The sequence below is a fragment of the Macaca nemestrina genome, chromosome 8, assembly GCF_043159975.1.
Source record: "Macaca nemestrina isolate mMacNem1 chromosome 8, mMacNem.hap1, whole genome shotgun sequence".
Classification (NCBI taxonomy): Eukaryota; Metazoa; Chordata; class Mammalia; order Primates; family Cercopithecidae; genus Macaca; species Macaca nemestrina.
Genome location: NC_092132.1, coordinates 94,529,417 through 94,548,190, shown reverse-complemented (window position 1 = coordinate 94,548,190; position 18,774 = coordinate 94,529,417).

Here is an 18,774-nt window from a genome sequence, read left to right as displayed (position 1 = left end):
GTGACTGCATGAATCCCAGAGGAAAATCCCAAAGAAACCTACACAGTAAGATATATTGAAGTCAAATTAATGGAAAGTGAAGACAACAACAACAACAACAAACTTAGAAGCAGCCAGAGAGAAATAGCACATTACATATAGGAGAAAAACAGTTCAAATGACGGTGGATCTTTTATCAAGAAATTAGACATCTAGAAGAAACTTAAGGAATAATTTTCAAGTACTGAAAAGAAAGAAGCAAGAATCCTATACTCAGTGGAAAAAAATGTTCTTCAGAATTAAAAAAAGAATCAAGATATTGTCGAATGAAGGAAATCTAAAACTAGCATTGTTAGTAAACCTTCTCTAAAACAAAGGCTGAAACAGAGAGGGTTCTCTTTTTTTGTTTGTTTGTTTGTTTGTTTGAGACAGCATCTCCCTCTGTCATCCAGACTGGAGTGCAGTGGGGCGATCTCGGCTCACTGCAAGCTCCGTCTTCTGGTTCACACCATTCTCCTGCCTCAGCCTCCCGAGTAGCTGGCACTACAGGCATCTGCCACCAAGCCCAGGTAATTTTTTTTGCATTTTTAGTAGAGACGGAGTTTCACTGTGTTAGCCAGGATGATCTCAATCTCTTGACCTCATGATCCGGCTGCCTTGGCCTCCCAAAGTGCTGGAATTTCAGGTATGAGCCACTGCGCCTGGCCTGAAACAGTGTGTTTTCTAAATAGAAAAGTAACAGTAACAGAAAAAAAAATTAAAACAAAAGAACAGAAAGAAAAAATATATACATATGACTGAGTACAATAGGCTTTTTTCTCTTCATTTACTATAGTATGTTTAATTGAAGCAAAACTTAAAATAATAGCTGAGATATAGATAGTATATGTATATGTGAATACATATATATACACATACACAAACATGTATATACATACAGACATACATACTTGCAGTTCATTTTCTAATTCATTAAAATAAAATATATCTGAACATATCCACTCAAACAAATAAGGATAATTTATTTAAGATGAGATAATAAATTAAGGAGAATTTATTTAAGATGAGACAATGGAGTTAGTTACATAGTTCATGTGGTTACTACCTTTGTAACCACAAGGGTAGTACACAATCCCAGGGCTCGGTCTTGGTGAAGTTATTACGGGTTAGAAGGCCTGAAGAGCTCAATGGAGGTATGAGACACCAGAGCCTTAAGGGAAAGATGCATAGAGATACATCCACCTTGAAAAGAGAAATCAACTGTGGGTACCACAACCAGGACAACTTAAGTCATCACTGCATGGAGGAAGGCAGGGGAATAGATATCCTAATATCAGTCCTCTCTCTTTCCTTAGTTCCCTGGGTTTCCCATTACCCAAGCCTTACAAGAAACCAAAGATTACAGAAATTTACTGATGGAGCCCATAAAAGTCCAGCTCCTAGTGCAGTGAAGAAAGTAAGGAAGGGTGAAAAGCCAATTGGAAAGGGCAAACAGAATATGTACAACACATCATGCTCATCAAAAGGCACAAATGTGATCATAAGAAGGGAAGCCACAGACTGAAAAAAGATACTTTCCACCTGTAAACTGATAAAATGCAAATATTCAAAATACGTCAAGAATGAATTAAAATCAATTCAGAGTAGAACATTATTATGCAAAATACTTGGCGAGGCAGTTCAAAAACAAGAATAATTAAATTGCTTGTAAATATATGAAAAAGTCCTCATCTTCACTGTATCACAGAGGAGTGAATTAAAACAGAATGTAACACCATTATGTATACAACTAGAGTGGAAAATATATATAAAGATTGATCATACAATGTGTTGGCAACGATGCTTATGAATTTAAATCCTCATACACAGTTGGCATGACTGTAATTTTGTGCTAACACTTTATAAAACTGATTGTCGATATCAAATGATGTAACAACCTCATCACTAGACATAAATTCTGCAGAAATAAGTATGTTTATGTGCCAATACATGCAAAGTATTGATTGTTCTTAGTAGTCCGTTCATAGTAGGATACCTAAGTAAGAGTAAAATTTCCAAATAATAGAATGTTGTAAACAATGGGAGTAAATTAATCACGGCTATATAAAGTACACAAAGGACTGTCATGTAAACATTGATTACAAGAGTTTAGACACACTATGATCTGAACTAGAGACAAAGATTTTTGGGCCATCCCAATGTGGAAAGAGTGAGTATAAAGAAGAGCCAAGTAAAACTAGGAAAAACCCCAGAGGAACTTCAATGTCAAATGATCAAGAAAAGAAGGAGAATCCAGCAAAGGAAATTTTAAAATCCAGTCATGGATATAGGAAGAAACTTGGAGTGTTTGATATTTGGTACACTAAGAAAGAGAATGTATTAGTGTCCCATTGCTGTTATAACATAGTATCACACATATGGTGACTTAACACAGAAGAGATTTATTATCTTACAGTTCTAGAGGTTAGAAATCCAAAAGGGTCTCGCTGGGCTAAAGAGGTGTCAGTAGGGCTGTGTTTCATCGGGAGTCACTGATGGAGAAACTGTTTCCTTTACAGTTTCCAGAGGCTGCCTACCATTCCTTGGCTCATATCCCGTTCCTCCATCTTCAAAGCCAGCAATGTCAGTCAATTCTTTCTTATGCTGCTTCTAGCTGACTCTGCCTTCATTTTCCACATTTAAAGACCCCTGAGATTACATTAGACCCACCCAAGTAGTCCAAAATAATCCCGCCATATCAAAATCAGATGATCAGCGGCCTCAATGTCATTCATATCATCAATTCCCTTTACCCACAGATGGTAGGGATTAGGAATTTGACATCTTTGGTGGGTCATGATTCTGCCTAGAACAGAGGGTGTTTCAAGAACAATTACTGAAAAAAGATCAAATCAAATGAAAAGTAATTCTTAATTGAGTCATATGGATATCATCATTGGAAAAAGTTTTGATGGATTTCATCTGGAAATGCATTGAAGTATCAGTGGGTGAGGAAGATAACATCTCTGGGCTATGCAGCATTCTGGATAGAGTCCCTCTGCTTGTACATGGAAATTTAAATCTTCATTTTGTTGGGATAGGATTGTCATTGCTGGGATCTCTTAAGCACCACTTTTAAGTCAGAAGAAATAAAAAATAAATTGAGCATCTCTAGTCAGAAAATCCAAAATCTTAAAAGCTCCAAAATCTAAAATTTTTTGAGTGCAGACATGATGTCACAAGTGAAAAATTCCACACCTAACCTCATGTGCTACATCAGAATCAAATTTTGCTTCATGTAAAAAATTACTAAAAATACTGTATTAAATGACCTTCAGGCTATGTTTATAAAGCATATATAAAACAAAAATGAATTTCATGTTTAGACTTGAATCTCATCCCCAGGATATCTCATTATGTACATGCAAATTTTCTAAAATCAGAAAAATATCTGACATCCAAAACACTTCTGGTCCCAAGTATTTAAGATAAGGGACACTTAACCTGAAGGAAAATCTAATGAAGACACATAGACTGTGACATATTGAGATAGATTTAAAAAGGGAAATGGAAAACTTAGATGATAGAGATAAATATCTAAATAAATAATTCTTGGCAAAATAATATAATTATAAGGTGAATTTGCAAAACCCTTTCTTGAATAAGGTATATCATATTTTAGTAATTGCTATAACATCTTTTTTAGAAATTCAATGCATGGATACATGTGAGATAATTATAAACTATGTATTCTATATGCAAATATGTACAATTTAACCTTGGTCCAAAAATCAGGAAAACATCCACATAAAAAAAAAACCTGTTTTTTCAGTCTTAAAATGTAGCAATTTAGAGAACTTTTATTTACTTATTTATTTATTTATTTAGAGACAGAGTCTTGCCCTGTCACTCTGTCACCAAGGTTGGAGTGCAACGGCGTGATCTCGGCTCACTGCAACCTGTGCCTCCTTGGTTCAAGCAATTCTCCTCCGTCAGCCTCCCAAGTAGCTGGAATTACAGGCACATCCCACTATGTCTAGCTAATTTTTGTATTTTTAATAGAGACAGGGTTTCACCATGTTGGCCAGGCTGGTCTTGAACTCCTGACCTCAGGTGATCTGCTCACTTCTGCCTCCCAAAATGCTGGGATTACAGGCGTGAGCCACCGCGCCCGGCCAAAGAACTTTTAAATAGAAAATGAAAGTGTAGGTCACAGAGGTTTTTGTATTTTTTAAATGTTTTCTACCATTAAATATGAATTTAATACTTTATACCTAAAGTCTAAAAATGGAAATAATAAAAGTACAGTAAAAGGTTTTATGATTTGATTTTTGTTACTAAAACCATATTTTAAAGAAACTGCCAGTGCCATAACTTAAAATAACTGTGTTACTACCTGATGGCCAGTGATGATGAGCATTTATGCAAATCAAAACCACAATGAGATACCATCTCACACCAGTTAGAATGGCAATCATTAAAAAGTCAGGAAACAACAGGTGCTGGAGAGGATGTGGAGAAATAGGAACACTTTTACACTGTTGGTGGGATTGTAAACTGGTTCAACCATTGTAGAAAACAGTATGGCGATTCCTCAAGGATCTAGAACTAGAAATACCATATGACCCAGCCATCCTATTACTGGGTATATACCTAAAGGATTATAAGTCATGCTGCTATAAAGACACATACACACGTATGTTTGTTGCGGCACTATTCACAATAGCAAAGACTTGGAATCAACCCAAATGTCCATCAGTGACAGACTGGATTAAGAAAATGTGGCACATATACACCATGGAATACTATGCAGCCATAAAAAAGGATGAGTTCCTGTCCTTTGTAAGGACATGGATGCATCTGGAAACCATCATTCTCAGCAAACTCTCACAAGAACGGAAAACCAAACACCGCATGTTCTCACTCATAGGTGAGAATTGAGCAATGAGATCCCTTGGACTCTGGAAGGGGACCATCACACACCAGGGCCTATCATGGGGAGAGGGGAGGGGGGAGGGATGGCATTGGGAGTTATACCTGATATAAATGACGAGTTGATGGGTGCTGACAACTTGAGGGGTGCAGCACACCAACATGGCACAAGTGTACATAGGTAACAAACCTGCACGTTGTGCACATGTACCCTAGAACTTAAAGTAAAATAAAAAATAAAATAAAAATAAAAAAGATAACCGTGTAAGAAATCAAGTGGAAGTGAATGTTTTCCTCTAATGTGAATAACCATGACTGTAGCTCTTATGTACACATGTGCATGTATTTCTTGCATACCAAAAGAATAAACATTAAAGAGAAAATAGTGGTAAAAGAAAAATACTGCATTAAATGATCTTCAGGCTATTCGGGCCGTACTTCTACTTTTACGTATACTATTATTTTCCAAGCATTATATATATAAGAAACTATTTTTATTTAAGTAATATTAAAAGAAAATATTTTAGAGCTTTGTATATATTTAGAAATATTAAGACAAGTTTATTCTCACTTAACCTGAAAAAGCAATATCTAATATTTGTTTGAATGACTTAAACTGTTATCTATTTCTTGATATTTATATGTTTATAAAATATGTGACATCATGCACTAAGGTATGCTACTTTAAAAGCCCATGTAATAAAAGTCCATACAAAGATAAACCAGGGTCAAGTTTTCAATTGTGTCAAGATCTGGTGCAGTCACTACTTGCTGCATGACTTTGAGCAAATGAGTCTATTTCTGACCATTAGTCCTATCTGCTATAAATGGTGCTTTTACATGTGATTTGCCTATAAGAATGGAAATTATTATTTCAGGATTCTAAAATGTATAAAGAAAAGGAAATAGTATTGGGTCACATTAAGAAAAGAAAATAGTATTGGGTCACAAACATGATGTATATTGTGTTTGGAAGATTAATTTGACATTGGCAATAGGAAGGATGTGAGATTAAGAAATAAAGTCTAAACTATACATACATTCTCACAATGTTACGGAATTAACTTTTACACTTAAAATGGTGGTAGAGGGGAGAAAAGATAGACATAAGTGATGTTGTGGAGAAATAATTAACATAGGATAATGACTGGCTTGATAATAATAATAGAGCACCGAGAATTTTTTAAGTTGTATATTTGCCAGCAACATAGAAGAAAAAAATGGCAGTGTTCAAGATGGAATTCTACATACTAATCAAAGAAAGACTGCTGTTCCTAAAACTTACCTTAAAAAAGTTATACTTCTAATTAAAGCTTAAATGTTAATATAAAAAAAATGGCAGTGTTCTTAAAAAGAATAGAGATATTGTAAGGGTGCTCGATTTCTTTTCTTTTCTTTTTTTTTTTCTTTTGTGGAAAAGATACCTTTAATTTAGATATTGAAATTAGATCACCACAGGTGAAAATGCCTGATGGGCAATTGGCTAGATAGCAATGAAGATTCAGTTTGTGGAAACACTAGGGTACCATATGCTCAGAGATAATGATTAAAGTCATGGGAGGAAACACTGTTTCCTAATAATTGACACTACAGAGACTTGCCTGAAGACTACAGTTTGGGGAGTCCTTACTGTTAGGAGCAGGAAGCAAATTGGAATCTGGGGAGGAAAAAGTCAGCATGTCCAAAAAGTCAGCATTCCAGGTTTGCTGAGTATCAAAAGCTACAAAGCAATCAGGCAAAATGCCAAACAGGAGTCTTTAACGATTGAAATTAAGGAGTCATTGATCAATCTTCAGAGTTTGATTTCAGCAATATAGAGATGAAGAATCAATTTTAAGAATGTAAGCTCTTGTTTTGAGAAATTTCACCTCCGTCTTAAATCTCATAGCAACAATTAATAATATTTTATAAAGTAGCTTAAAGAAAAACATAACCAGGTACAGCACAGAAATAGAACACTGAAAGCAGCAATAATGGCAACGCCTGTTTACTTTCAAGTCCACTGTGAGGTAGAGGCAGCTGCGGCATCCAACATCTAGGGGAAGAAAAGATGAAACTTTCCACACAATAAGGTGAGGAGTTGGAAGAAGGACAGCAATAGCTGAAAACCCTCAGAATCTTGCCCAAGTTATGGATGAGAAATGCAAAATATTTAGTGATTGTATGCCTACTATGTCTATTTATTCCACCAGTCAGAAACTTGAAACTACAAAAGTAGATTTTTAACTGTGACCATTCTGAATGTTTTATCATCCACAGACAATTAATTGATTTACTCTGAGACTTTTCTGAAAGCATTTGCAAGCTACTATAATCCTAAAATGTTTCCCATTGAGTAGATACATGGACATAAGTCTGGCAAGTACGAGTTCCCCATAACTTTAAGATTATACCATTGGACGGGGTAAGAAGTTTTATAATTTTAATGAAGAAACTGATTCATAAAACTGCTAAACCAATATCAAACTGAACAATAATTAACTGAATACCAAGGAAATGCCTTAGCATATTTTCATGCTGTCAACTAATACTGAAACAATTGAGAAAAACAATTTCAATGAACATCATAAGATTGATCCACATCAAACAATGTTTGATAACCTATTTAGTAAATTGTATGTTGCACCTGAATTGGAGAAATAAAACTAACATTTAAAATGTTGTAAATATAACATTAAGCTTGTACTCACATAGGGCCCACCTGGCTGCCTAATTCTTCCTGAATACTTAAAGCTTCCATTATTAAAAGTTCTGTACTCATTAACTCATCATGAAATAGATACAGTAAGACAAACTGTGAAAACATATTGGTGGGATGACGGCTCTAAAATTGGTAAAATGGTCTATAACTGATATATTGTTTATCAAATCCATAATTCAGGTAAGACAATGAAAACCTCAGATGATACATTTCTGCCACTTGCTGGACCATTTGAACATTTTCAAAGAGATTTCATTCAATGCTACCCCCTATGAAATATCAATATGTTCTTGTAATTGTATGTTCTCTGAGTGGATAAAGCTTTCCCAGGCAAGAAGGTTGATGCTATAATAGTAGTTAATTTGCTTATTAGAAAATCTGTTTTCATTATAACGCAGTGGAAGGAATCTCCAGTGGTAGTGGTGGTCCTTTCAACAAGTTTTAAAGCAGTTAAACAAGGAATTAAGAATACAACAGCATTATCATTATCCCTGCCTTCGTCAATCTTCTAATAAGGTTGAAAGGACAAATGGTGTTTTAAGACTGAAATTGATAAAGCCAGCCACATCAAATGGATTGCCTTGACCAATGGCATTTTTTGGCCTTGAAGGCAATCAGATTCACCTCCACTGCAAAACACAAATTTGTTCCCTATTAAACTGTTAGTGAAACTTATTAAACAGTTCCTGGAAGGACTCAAATGCTTTCTAAATAATAGAAAGTCATATATTTCCTGTTCCTACAAACTCTGATGTGACTCAATACTGCAAAGCTTCAAAGCACTATGTCAAAGTATATTTTTACCAGGTAAAATAAGCCTTTCATAAACTGTCAGCTGAGGACAGCCAGTCATTTCAGGATCTATAACCCAGATATTGGATATTTTAGAGGTTACATCAGAGAAAGACTGTCCTTGAACTCCTTTTGGAAGAGACCATACCAAGTTCTCACTACCCACACTGCAGCAAAACTTCAGGGTCTCAAGCCTTGGGTCTATATTCCTCAACTCAAGAGGGCCCCTCTAGGCAATTCAGATTGTACAGTCATTTAAGACCTCATGGTAAAATTGACCAGGGAGGTTTGTTCCCAGAAGCATTTCACAGCCTAGACATGAACAGCTTTCCCAAGATCACAGATCAAGATTCTCTCCTCTGTTACGGTAAAACTTGTGTCTCTTCTTCTATTTTCCTTGTGTTACTTTTCTGTTTACACATGGCAAAATTATGTGATAATTGATCAATTGAAATTGATAGCTTCTACAGTAAACATAACTGAATATCACATATGTTATGCTAAACTAAAATCCCCATATGATCTTAAAGTTTTTCTACTTCACCCTATAACACATTTCACTGATATTTTATGTGCAACTACCTGTTCAAATTGCACCTCTGGTCCTTGCTGTAGGTTAGGCTTTAAGATCCACGTTTATATTCCTTGTTTAAGTCTAACAGTAAATAAAACCTATGGGGAGAGATTTATAGTTAAATTATGCCAGAAACTGAATAGGAAAACCAAAGAAAAAATAATTTGAAAATTTACAGACAAATTAATAACATGAATCTCCTAATTGTCATTAGCCTTCAGTCATGCAAAGATTCAGTAGTGGAGACTTGGATAAATAATATTAGTGCTTCCCAACAGGTGACTCCTAAATCACAAGACACCCCGAAGAGAACTGTCTATTGTGCCTCTCCAGAATTTGTTTTGATCTGTAGAAAATATAATGGTCAACTATACTCACAGGAAACTCCGTATCTCAATAAGTGGAAAATAGGAAAGCATCATGAATTAGAGATTCTAATGTTAACAATTTGTAACAAAATAAAAATTGAGTATTGGTCTACACCTCTTAATTTGCACTACAGAATAAAACTAAATTTACCAGTAGGTATAAATCCCTCTAATTGGGCATCTTTTGGTAGAATGCTTTTTTCCTAACTTGGCAAAAATGTAAATGAGGTAATAATTAAAGAACTGTCTCAAACAGTTGCTACTATAGGTGACTCTTCTGCAAAGTTCATAGTTACCCAGCAAACTTTTCTAAACTTTCTCGATAAAGGTTTTGTTTTTGTTTTTAGATAACAGGATTGCTTTGGACTATCTGTTGGCTCAACAGGGAGAACAGTGTGTGACAGCTAACACCCCGTGCTGCACTTGGATAAGTATATTTGGTGTTGTAGAAACTCAGTTACAAAATATCAACAAATGACTACTTGGTTTAAATAGATTCCTCTTCTGACTATTCTTTGATTTATTTGATTTTAATTAGTTTGGTCTGCAGAGTCTTTGGTTAAAGGGCATATTTCAGTGCCTGGTGTTATCCTCCTGATAGTCATCTCTTTGGTCTCCACATGCGCTGTATCCTCTCTAGAGTCTTAAATGCTTGTCTGCAGCCACCCATTGTGTATAAAATGACTTCACTACCTGCAGAATGACAAAAACATGAAGAATCTTTTAGTGAGTCTGATATTATGACTTATCAATTCCTTAATGAAACCAAATAAGTCCATTATAATGATGACAAAGAATGGCATTAATGCTCCCAATTTTTGTCAATCTACCAAGATTGAGAAGCTAAAACAAAAGGAGTATTGACAAGGCAAATAAGGAAATCATTGGTCTGAAGTTATCTCTGTAACTGGGGTTTTAAATAAGTAGGCCAAACAAAACTTAAATTGGAAGCATTTATAGTAATTGACTTAAATAAATAAATAACGAACTTCAGTCAATGGCAGCCTCCAGAAAAGTGCTTGTACAACTAGGATACCACCATAGGATCACATCCAAACAAGACAAATACCTCACCATACTCCACCTATAAAGCAAATATCTGGCTATAGCCAATCAGGTGCTTTCTCTAATTTTATTTACCAAGGTCCCCACAGATCGTTTTCAGCCTATAAATGCTCACTGTTCATTCTGTTGGAGGAGAGCCATCATTTTGCTGAAATAAACTATTACATTTAGTTCATCTAAGTTTTTATTTTTTTTTAAAGTTCATCTCAGAGACCAACCCCCACCTATTTCTCTGAGCAGGAGATGAGGGTAACCTGCCCATTCATCCCACCAACACCATCTGGTACAGATGTTTCTGTGAGGCAGAACCAGAAGTGCATCTGTCTTCATGGCACTGCAGTGCAACCGGGTGCTCTCTGTGCTTCTATAGTGTAGTGAAGTGGGGGCTGAAACCCCAGTGGGGTCCATTTTATATTGGGGTTAACTGGAGTAGTGTGGGTATTGCCACAAAAGGTTTTCTGTTGTTAAGTCACCTTTTTATCATGGACTTACGCCTGGGGATAACAAGGATTGTCTTGCAACATTTTTGTCTGTGTCTTTTTAGTTCTGGATTGGAAGCTTCCCAGGACCCTGTCCAAGATACTTGGGAAATAATAAGGGAACCTAAGGAACATCTTCAAGTCACAAGGTTACAAGGCAGCCATCCTTCTTCATTCCATCTTTCAGAGTCTTCTTACATTCATACTTTTCTGTTATGTCCAGAGTGTTTTAGATGTAAGTGGGAGTACTTGCGAGGAATGGGGCTAATACATATTAGTAGAACTAACAGAGCTTCACTTTTAGTTTTGAAGAGCTCTCTAATGGCTATTGGTGGCCAGAAATGACAGAGGAAATTCTGCTCTTGCATGAGGGCTCTTAAATTCAATGAGTAGGCTATGTCTTGGAGGGGCAGTGGCCAAGTGGTGCCACCTAATCACCAGACACAAAGTAAATGTGACTACTCTACTGGGCATCAAAGCAGAAATCATAACAAAACAGAATAAACCACAAAAATATTTGGTATTTGCTAATGATAATAGTTTTTATGCAATTGAAATAGATGGGCAGTCTATGAAAGCCTAACTTGATGTGATAATGGAAGAGTTCTAAATTTGAAGAAGGGGGCCTTCACTTCAGTCATTACAAAAGGGTCCCGGTCCCTCAGCCAATTCTCGGACTTGATCCAATTCACAACACCAGAGCTCCTTTAAAAAGAGGTAAGGATATTGAGGAAAGACTCTGTATATTGCCAAAAATTTATACCATAAGTCAAATGTCACCAAACTTTGTCTGTATAGGAAAAGAAAGTAAATATTTGAGGCATTGTGGGCAAGTACTCAATCCAGCCATTATAACATTAAAGCAGCTGTAGACTATGAGAATGGTTATGTTCAACTGAAATGTTTTTAATTAAAAAAGAAAGTTACTGAGCCAAATTTGGCCTGCACCGGAGGAATCTGAAGCCACATCATGGCAACTATACACTGAGGAAGAGGAAATAGCCAAACTTTTAAATATTAATGGACCAGATGCTAAATTAACATTAATTCCTTGAAATCCAAAATAACACCATAGTACAGTAGTCATCAAAGTGACTCATAGAGGCCAAGCAATTAATGGAATTTTTGTCCCCGATTGATCTCAAAGTGGGTATATTTCAGTACGTTCTATAGTTCCTTCCTAAGTTCTGAAATACATAGTTGAAATAATATATTCAGCAACTAGAAGAAACACACATTGGACCACAGACACGTGAAACAATATTTTAATAGGAAATGTAAGTGCATGCCATGAAAAGGGCTCCTACCTAATTAAATTGTAAATCAAAAGTAATATGGAATTTTAGAGGAAAGCGTTACCATTGAGGCCCAGAAAGGTACAGCTGGGAGACTTCTACCACATCACCATTCAACTTGTCTGTTAGGCTTGGGCAGAAGACAGGAGTACCTCAGGAAAGGAAAATGGATTCACATAAACTGAAACAAGGGGTCTCCAATATAGCTGCTATTACAGATGTGATTTTGTGGTGACAGCAAATCAATATATGTATGCCCCAATGAACTGATAAATTTACCCTGTACTTCAGATCAGTAGCCATCAGAAGCAGTTGGTTCAAAGCAACAGATGCAGCATTCCATCTTTGCTATTCTGTCTCAGTTGTATTAACACCTTTTCTAGCCCTGTCCCATCATCAATGCTCAGGAACTGTGATTTTACTCTGTTCTACTGGACATCACACTAACCCACCACATGGATGTTGTCATACTGATGAAAGTAGTAAAATATCCTATGTGTTTTTGTAAGTCACATGAATGTGCCAGAAGTTAGGTAACAAACCTCGCCCATATTCAGAGACAAACATATAACACCTTGGTAAAAATCTTAGGGCATAATGATGAGAATATATGAAGAAATGTCCTGCAAAGAGGACAGTTGCTGTACCTGCTCCCTCCTTCAAGAAAAAGTGCCATCCTTAGAGGGCCACTTTGGATTCTGGAAACAACATACATCTCATTCCAGTTCATTTAATCCAGAAGGCCATACGTTTGGGGAAAAGAGGCTCTGTAAAGGCCCCGACTGCTGCTCATGTTGCTGTATAACCCTGGGGTGTTTGAAGTATCTACAGGTAGATAAGGATGCACAATGGAATATTTTATAAGCCTTAGGGGTGATTCATAGTTTAGATCTTTTTGACTTTGGAGCAAGACTGTGCCATAAACTGAAGGTCATTATTTTTCTTTTAAGGAGAAGATTTTTTACTCTATCCAGGGCTCCTAGAACAGAGCCTGAAACAGTTGGTACACAACACAAATTGGCTGAAAGAAGGCATGAACTAGAGTGAAAATGAGTTTTATGTCTCTAATTTAATAGGACTAGCAAATAGTACATATATAAATTTACTGAAAAAAATTTTAAGCTAGGGCCGGGCACGGTGGCTCAAGCCTGTAATCCCAGCACTTTGGGAGGCCGAGACGGGCGGATCACGAGGTCAGGAGTTCGAGACCATCCTGGCTAACACGGTGAAACCCCGTCTCTACTAAAAAAATACAAAAAACTAGCCGGGCGAGGTGGCGGGCGCCTGTAGTCCCGGCTACTCGGGAGGCTGAGGCAGGAGAATGGCGTAAAAACCCGGGAGGCAGAGCTTGCAGTGAGCTGAGATCCGGCCACTGCACTCCAGCCTGGGCGACACAGCGAGACTCCGTCTCAAAAAAAAAAAAAAAAAAAAAAAAAAAAAAAATTAAGCTAAAGAATGTATAGATTTTATGTTGCTATTATCTTCACTTAGTGCTTTTTATAGACTTTCAAAACCCAAGGGAGTGCCAGCACAGTCCTCAAGAGCATCTTTCTTGTGATGTGCTTTTCATGTAAAAAGGCATTGGGTGGTGCTTAATTCCACTTCTTTCTAATAATACCCATTAATTATTCTAGCAGAGGACTAAGCAAACATGTTAATGCAGGAAAGACAACATTGCCCATTGAAATCAACTGTTTCAATTGATATTTATCTCATAACATGACACTGACCAAAAGGTTTAATTCTCAAAAATGTCATGATTAATTTTCATTTTTTTAAATTATACTGGCTTCTTTTTATTTTACCACTGTTTTCAGTTACCTTTTACTTATTTCATTGTCTTTAAATAATTAGTCACAAATATAAGCTATTATCTCTCTAGTATTGATTGTAGATCATATGAAAGTCCTTTTTAACTCTTCTGATTAAACATCCTCATGGAAAACATTGTATGTCATTAGCATTTTGGTATTACTTTGTATCATTGAAAAGCTTGTGCATGGAATCGTGAGGGGCAACTGAATAAGAGTAAGCTGATGTTATTGCTCACTCTCTGGATTTATTATTTTTTTCTTTCCAGCTGGCAGTATCTTACGTACACTGCAACAACCAGATTAAGAACCATTTCTTTATGTTTTACCTGGTGATTTAACTTATTTAAGACATTTCCCTTTCTATAACCTTTTAAAAAATATCATCTTAAGCTAAAAACGTAATAGAACAGTGTGAGGCATAATGGAGGGCACAAGAGGTAGAATCAGACAAGCTTAGTTTCCTGCTTGCTCACCCCATGACAGCATACAGTTTTTTCATTAGAGTGTCGTACAACCTTGACATTTATAGTACTCTTTTATCATTGATTACTATAAATATGAGGCAAGTTCACTTTTAAAAGGCACTGTGTATTCTTTGTGCTATATACATTTTGTTCCTAACACACAGCTGAATTCCGTAGGTCCTAGTTACTAAATAAACTTCCATTTGTTGATTTTATTTTGAGCTCTTTTGAGCAAACAGAAATAATAGTATCCTGTGGTCAGAGTGAAATAAGGAAAGGAATCTTCACAGCTTGTTCAAATGAGGACCAAAAAAATCACTGTAACAGAATTTATAATACAATTATGTCTTGTTATACCATACCTCATTATGTTGTGGATTCAGAAGTTTTGATCTCCCAGAACTGTAAAGTTTAAATAACGTTCAATCCTAGGCTCTGAATGTAGCCTCCTAATATCTGTACTCTGCTGGGGCTCTCCGGCATTAGTCATAGTGTCCTGGGGGACACATTAAAGTGCAAATTTTCATCAGAGTGGCTGTTAAGAAAGAGATAAAGAAAAGATGAAAGAACCTTTGAAACAGGAAGTTTCTATTGCTCTTCCAAATAAGAGATTGTGCCACAATCCACCAATAAATTGAGTGCCTGCTACAGGAAGGAGTGAATCTTCAAGTAGCAGTATTGGATAACCATTTAAAAACAGTTAACACAAAGACACAGCTTTTTCTCATATGCTTAACGGTTATGAAAACCAAAGCAGTTAAATAATTTTTTCCATACCTATATTTAGTGACATTTATAATGTACACTTTACAGACAAATATAGGACTGCTTTCTGCTTTAATTAAGTTCTCAGTAGAGTGAGGAGCGCAGAAAGGAATAAAAATAATAGAGACTGCATAGTGGTATAAATAAGGTATTTATAAGGTATGGTGGCAAGAAAAGTGGCCCAACTTGCCTGAGGATATAGTAGAATAGAAACCATTTAAAATACCATATCAAAGCACAAACATAATACAATCGTACTTCGTACCAGATCTTGGAATTATATTCATGTAGTCATCTCTAGCTCTACTATGAATGGCTCTCACCATATGATTTTTTCCTGAAATAAAAATATTTTTCAAATAATTAAAATATTGTCATTTATGCTGATTTTTATTATTAATAGATATATAATATGCTTATAAATAAAAATATTCTGCTCTTGCTAAATCAATATTAATCATTCAAAACAAATAAAAATGCTCCACTCGTTGCCAAAATCCTTTTGGGCTGAAAGATAAAATTTAGGCTAAAGAAGAAAGTAACTTACTGTTCTAGATTGGAGTTAAGTCAGTAAAATAGTATATCCTACTAAACTCACAGGGGATTTCTCCAGAAGTTTTCAAAAGATCTATTCTTGATCCTTCCCTCTGATCCAGTTTGTACTTTGGAATGCAACTTTGGACTTCATTCTAAAGACATCTCTTAAATCGCTGCTCTTCCCAGGCCAACAACAATCCTTGGTAGATAAGCTTTGTTGTCTATTTTCCTTCAGCAGCTTAAATATGTCATCCTGCTGCCTTCTGGTCTCCACGGTTTTAGAAATTTGCTGTTAATCTGACTAAGAGTCCCTGATCCGTGATGAGTGACTTCTCGTTGTGTCTTTCAAAGTTCTCTTTGGATTTTCATATTTTTGCTACAATGCTGTAGTTCTAGAGTTTTTGCAACTTGGAGTTATTCAGGTATCTTTGAGCTATAGATTATCATTTTTCAAATTTGGACATTTCCAGGTATCAATAATTCAAATATACTTTGTTCTCTTTCTCTCTTCTCTCCTCCCAGGACTATGACTATTTGTGTATTAGTATACTTGCTGGTATTCAACAGGTTCCCAAAGCACTGTTTCTTTAATTCATTTTTTCTTTCCGTTTCTCATGATTTTCCTATACTGATTTATCTTCAAGTTCCCTGACTCTTATTCTTTCACCTCCAATCTGATGTTGATCCACTTAGCAGTTAACTTTAAAAGTTTCAGTAATTGTGGTTCTCAATTACAGAACTTCTATTTGGTTCTTATATATTATTTTGATATCTTTATGAATATTCTCTGGTGACACATCATAGTCATTCTTTTCTTTATTTCTTTACACATGGTTTTATTTAGTTCTTTGAATTTATTTATAATAACCAATTTAAATATTTTATATAGTAAGTCCAATATTTGAACCTCCTCAGGGACAATTTATATTGGCTGCTATATTTTCTGTCACTTGCAATATATATACACACACATACACACACACATATATATACATTATATATATACACACAAAAACACATATGTGTGGTGATTTCTTCAGATGAATGGACTTGAATTTGATGGTGATTTAATTTAATTTTTAAATGATTTTATGGAATATAAACACATTGATAATATAGACATTTTCAAACCATGAACTGGGAAAATTACTTATTTAGATTTCTTTAATCTACATCACTAACATTTTGCAATTTGATATGTAGAGATTTTGAACACTGCTATGGGCTGAATTTTGTTCCCCAAAGATAATATGTTGAAGTTCTACCCGCCCCCCGCAGTTGATTGAAGTTGAGATAAGTCTTCTAAGGAGGTGTTTAAGGTTGAAAAAAGTCATAAGAGTGTAATCTTTATCCAATAGAACTGGTATCCTTATAAAAGAGGAAGGAACACTGGATGTCTCTGTCTCGTGAGGACACAGTGACAAGGTGGATGTCTGCAAGCCAGGACAAAAGCCCTCACCAGAAACCAAACTGATTGGCACCTTGATATGAAAATTCTAACCTCCAGAATTGTGAAATTTCTCAGTTTTAGGTCACCCAGTCTACAAAGTTTTCTTATGGCAGCCTGAACTGAGACCAAAAACCCTTATTGGTGTACCGGGCTAGTGCATCAACTCATTTTAAAGGTTCATCTCAAGTTTCTGTGGGATTAGTCACACACATGATTATGTTATCTGCAAATAATTTCTTTTTTTTTTTAAGACAGAGTCTCACTCGTCGCCCAGGCTGGAGTGAATGGCGCTATCTCGGCTCACTGCAAGCTCCGTCTCCCGGGTTCATGCCATTCTCCTGCCTCAGCCTCCCGAGTAGCTGGGGCTACAGGCGCAGTCACCACGCTCGGCTAATTTTTGTATTTTGAGTAGAGACAGGGTTTCACCATGTTGGCCAGGATGTTGTCGATCTCCTGACCTCGTGATCCACCCGCCTCGGCCTCCCAAAGTGCTGGGATTACAGGCATGAGCCGCCTCGCCCGGTCTAGGCCATATATTTTTCTTTTTTTTTTTTTTTTTTTTTTTTTTTTTAATTATTATACTTTAAGTTGTAGGGTACATGTGCATAACGTGCAGGTTTGTTACATATGTATACTTGTGCCTTGTTGGTGTGCTGCACCCATCAACTCGTCATTTACATCAGGTATAACTCCCAAATACCATCTCACACCAGTTAGAATGGCGATCATTAAAAAGTCAGGAAACAACAGGTGCTGGAGAGGATGTGGAGAAATAGGAACACTTTTACACTGTTGGTGGGATTGTAAACTAGTTCAACCATTATGGAAAACAGTATGGCGATTCCTCAAGGATCTAGAACTAGATGTACCATATGACCCAGCCATCCCATTACTGGGTATATACCCAAAGGATTATAAATTATGCTGCTATAAAGACACATGCACACGTATGTTTATTGCGACACTATTCACAATAGCAAAGACTTGGAATCAACCCAAATGTCCATCAGTGACAGATTGGATTAAGAAAATGTGGCACATATACACCATGGAATACTATGCAGCCATCAAAAAGGATGAGTTTGTGTCCTTTGTAGGGACATGGATGCAGCTGGAAACCATCATTCTTAGCAAACTATCACAAGAACAGAAAACCAAACACCGCATGTTCTCACTCATAGGTGGGAACTGAACAATGAGATCACTCGGACTCAGGAAGGGGAACATCACACACCGGGGCCTATCATGGGGAGGGGGGAGGGGGGAGGGGGGAGGGGTGAGGGATTGCATTGGGAGTTATATTTTTCTTTCTACTCTGTTTTGTTGGCTAGGTCTCATAGTTTGGTGTATGACAGATAATGTGGATTTCTGTCACATAGGGGAAAATTTGAAAATATTTAATATTTAAATATAATATTTGCTGTAGATTTTTATGTTTCCTTTACAGGAAAAAAATAAATGTTTACAAATATTTATGTAATAAGCCGAATTTGAATTTTACTAAGTACCTTCAGTCTGTTGAGGTGATGCTGTGATTGTTCCTTGTCTCAAATGGGAACCCAACGTAACATTATTGGAAG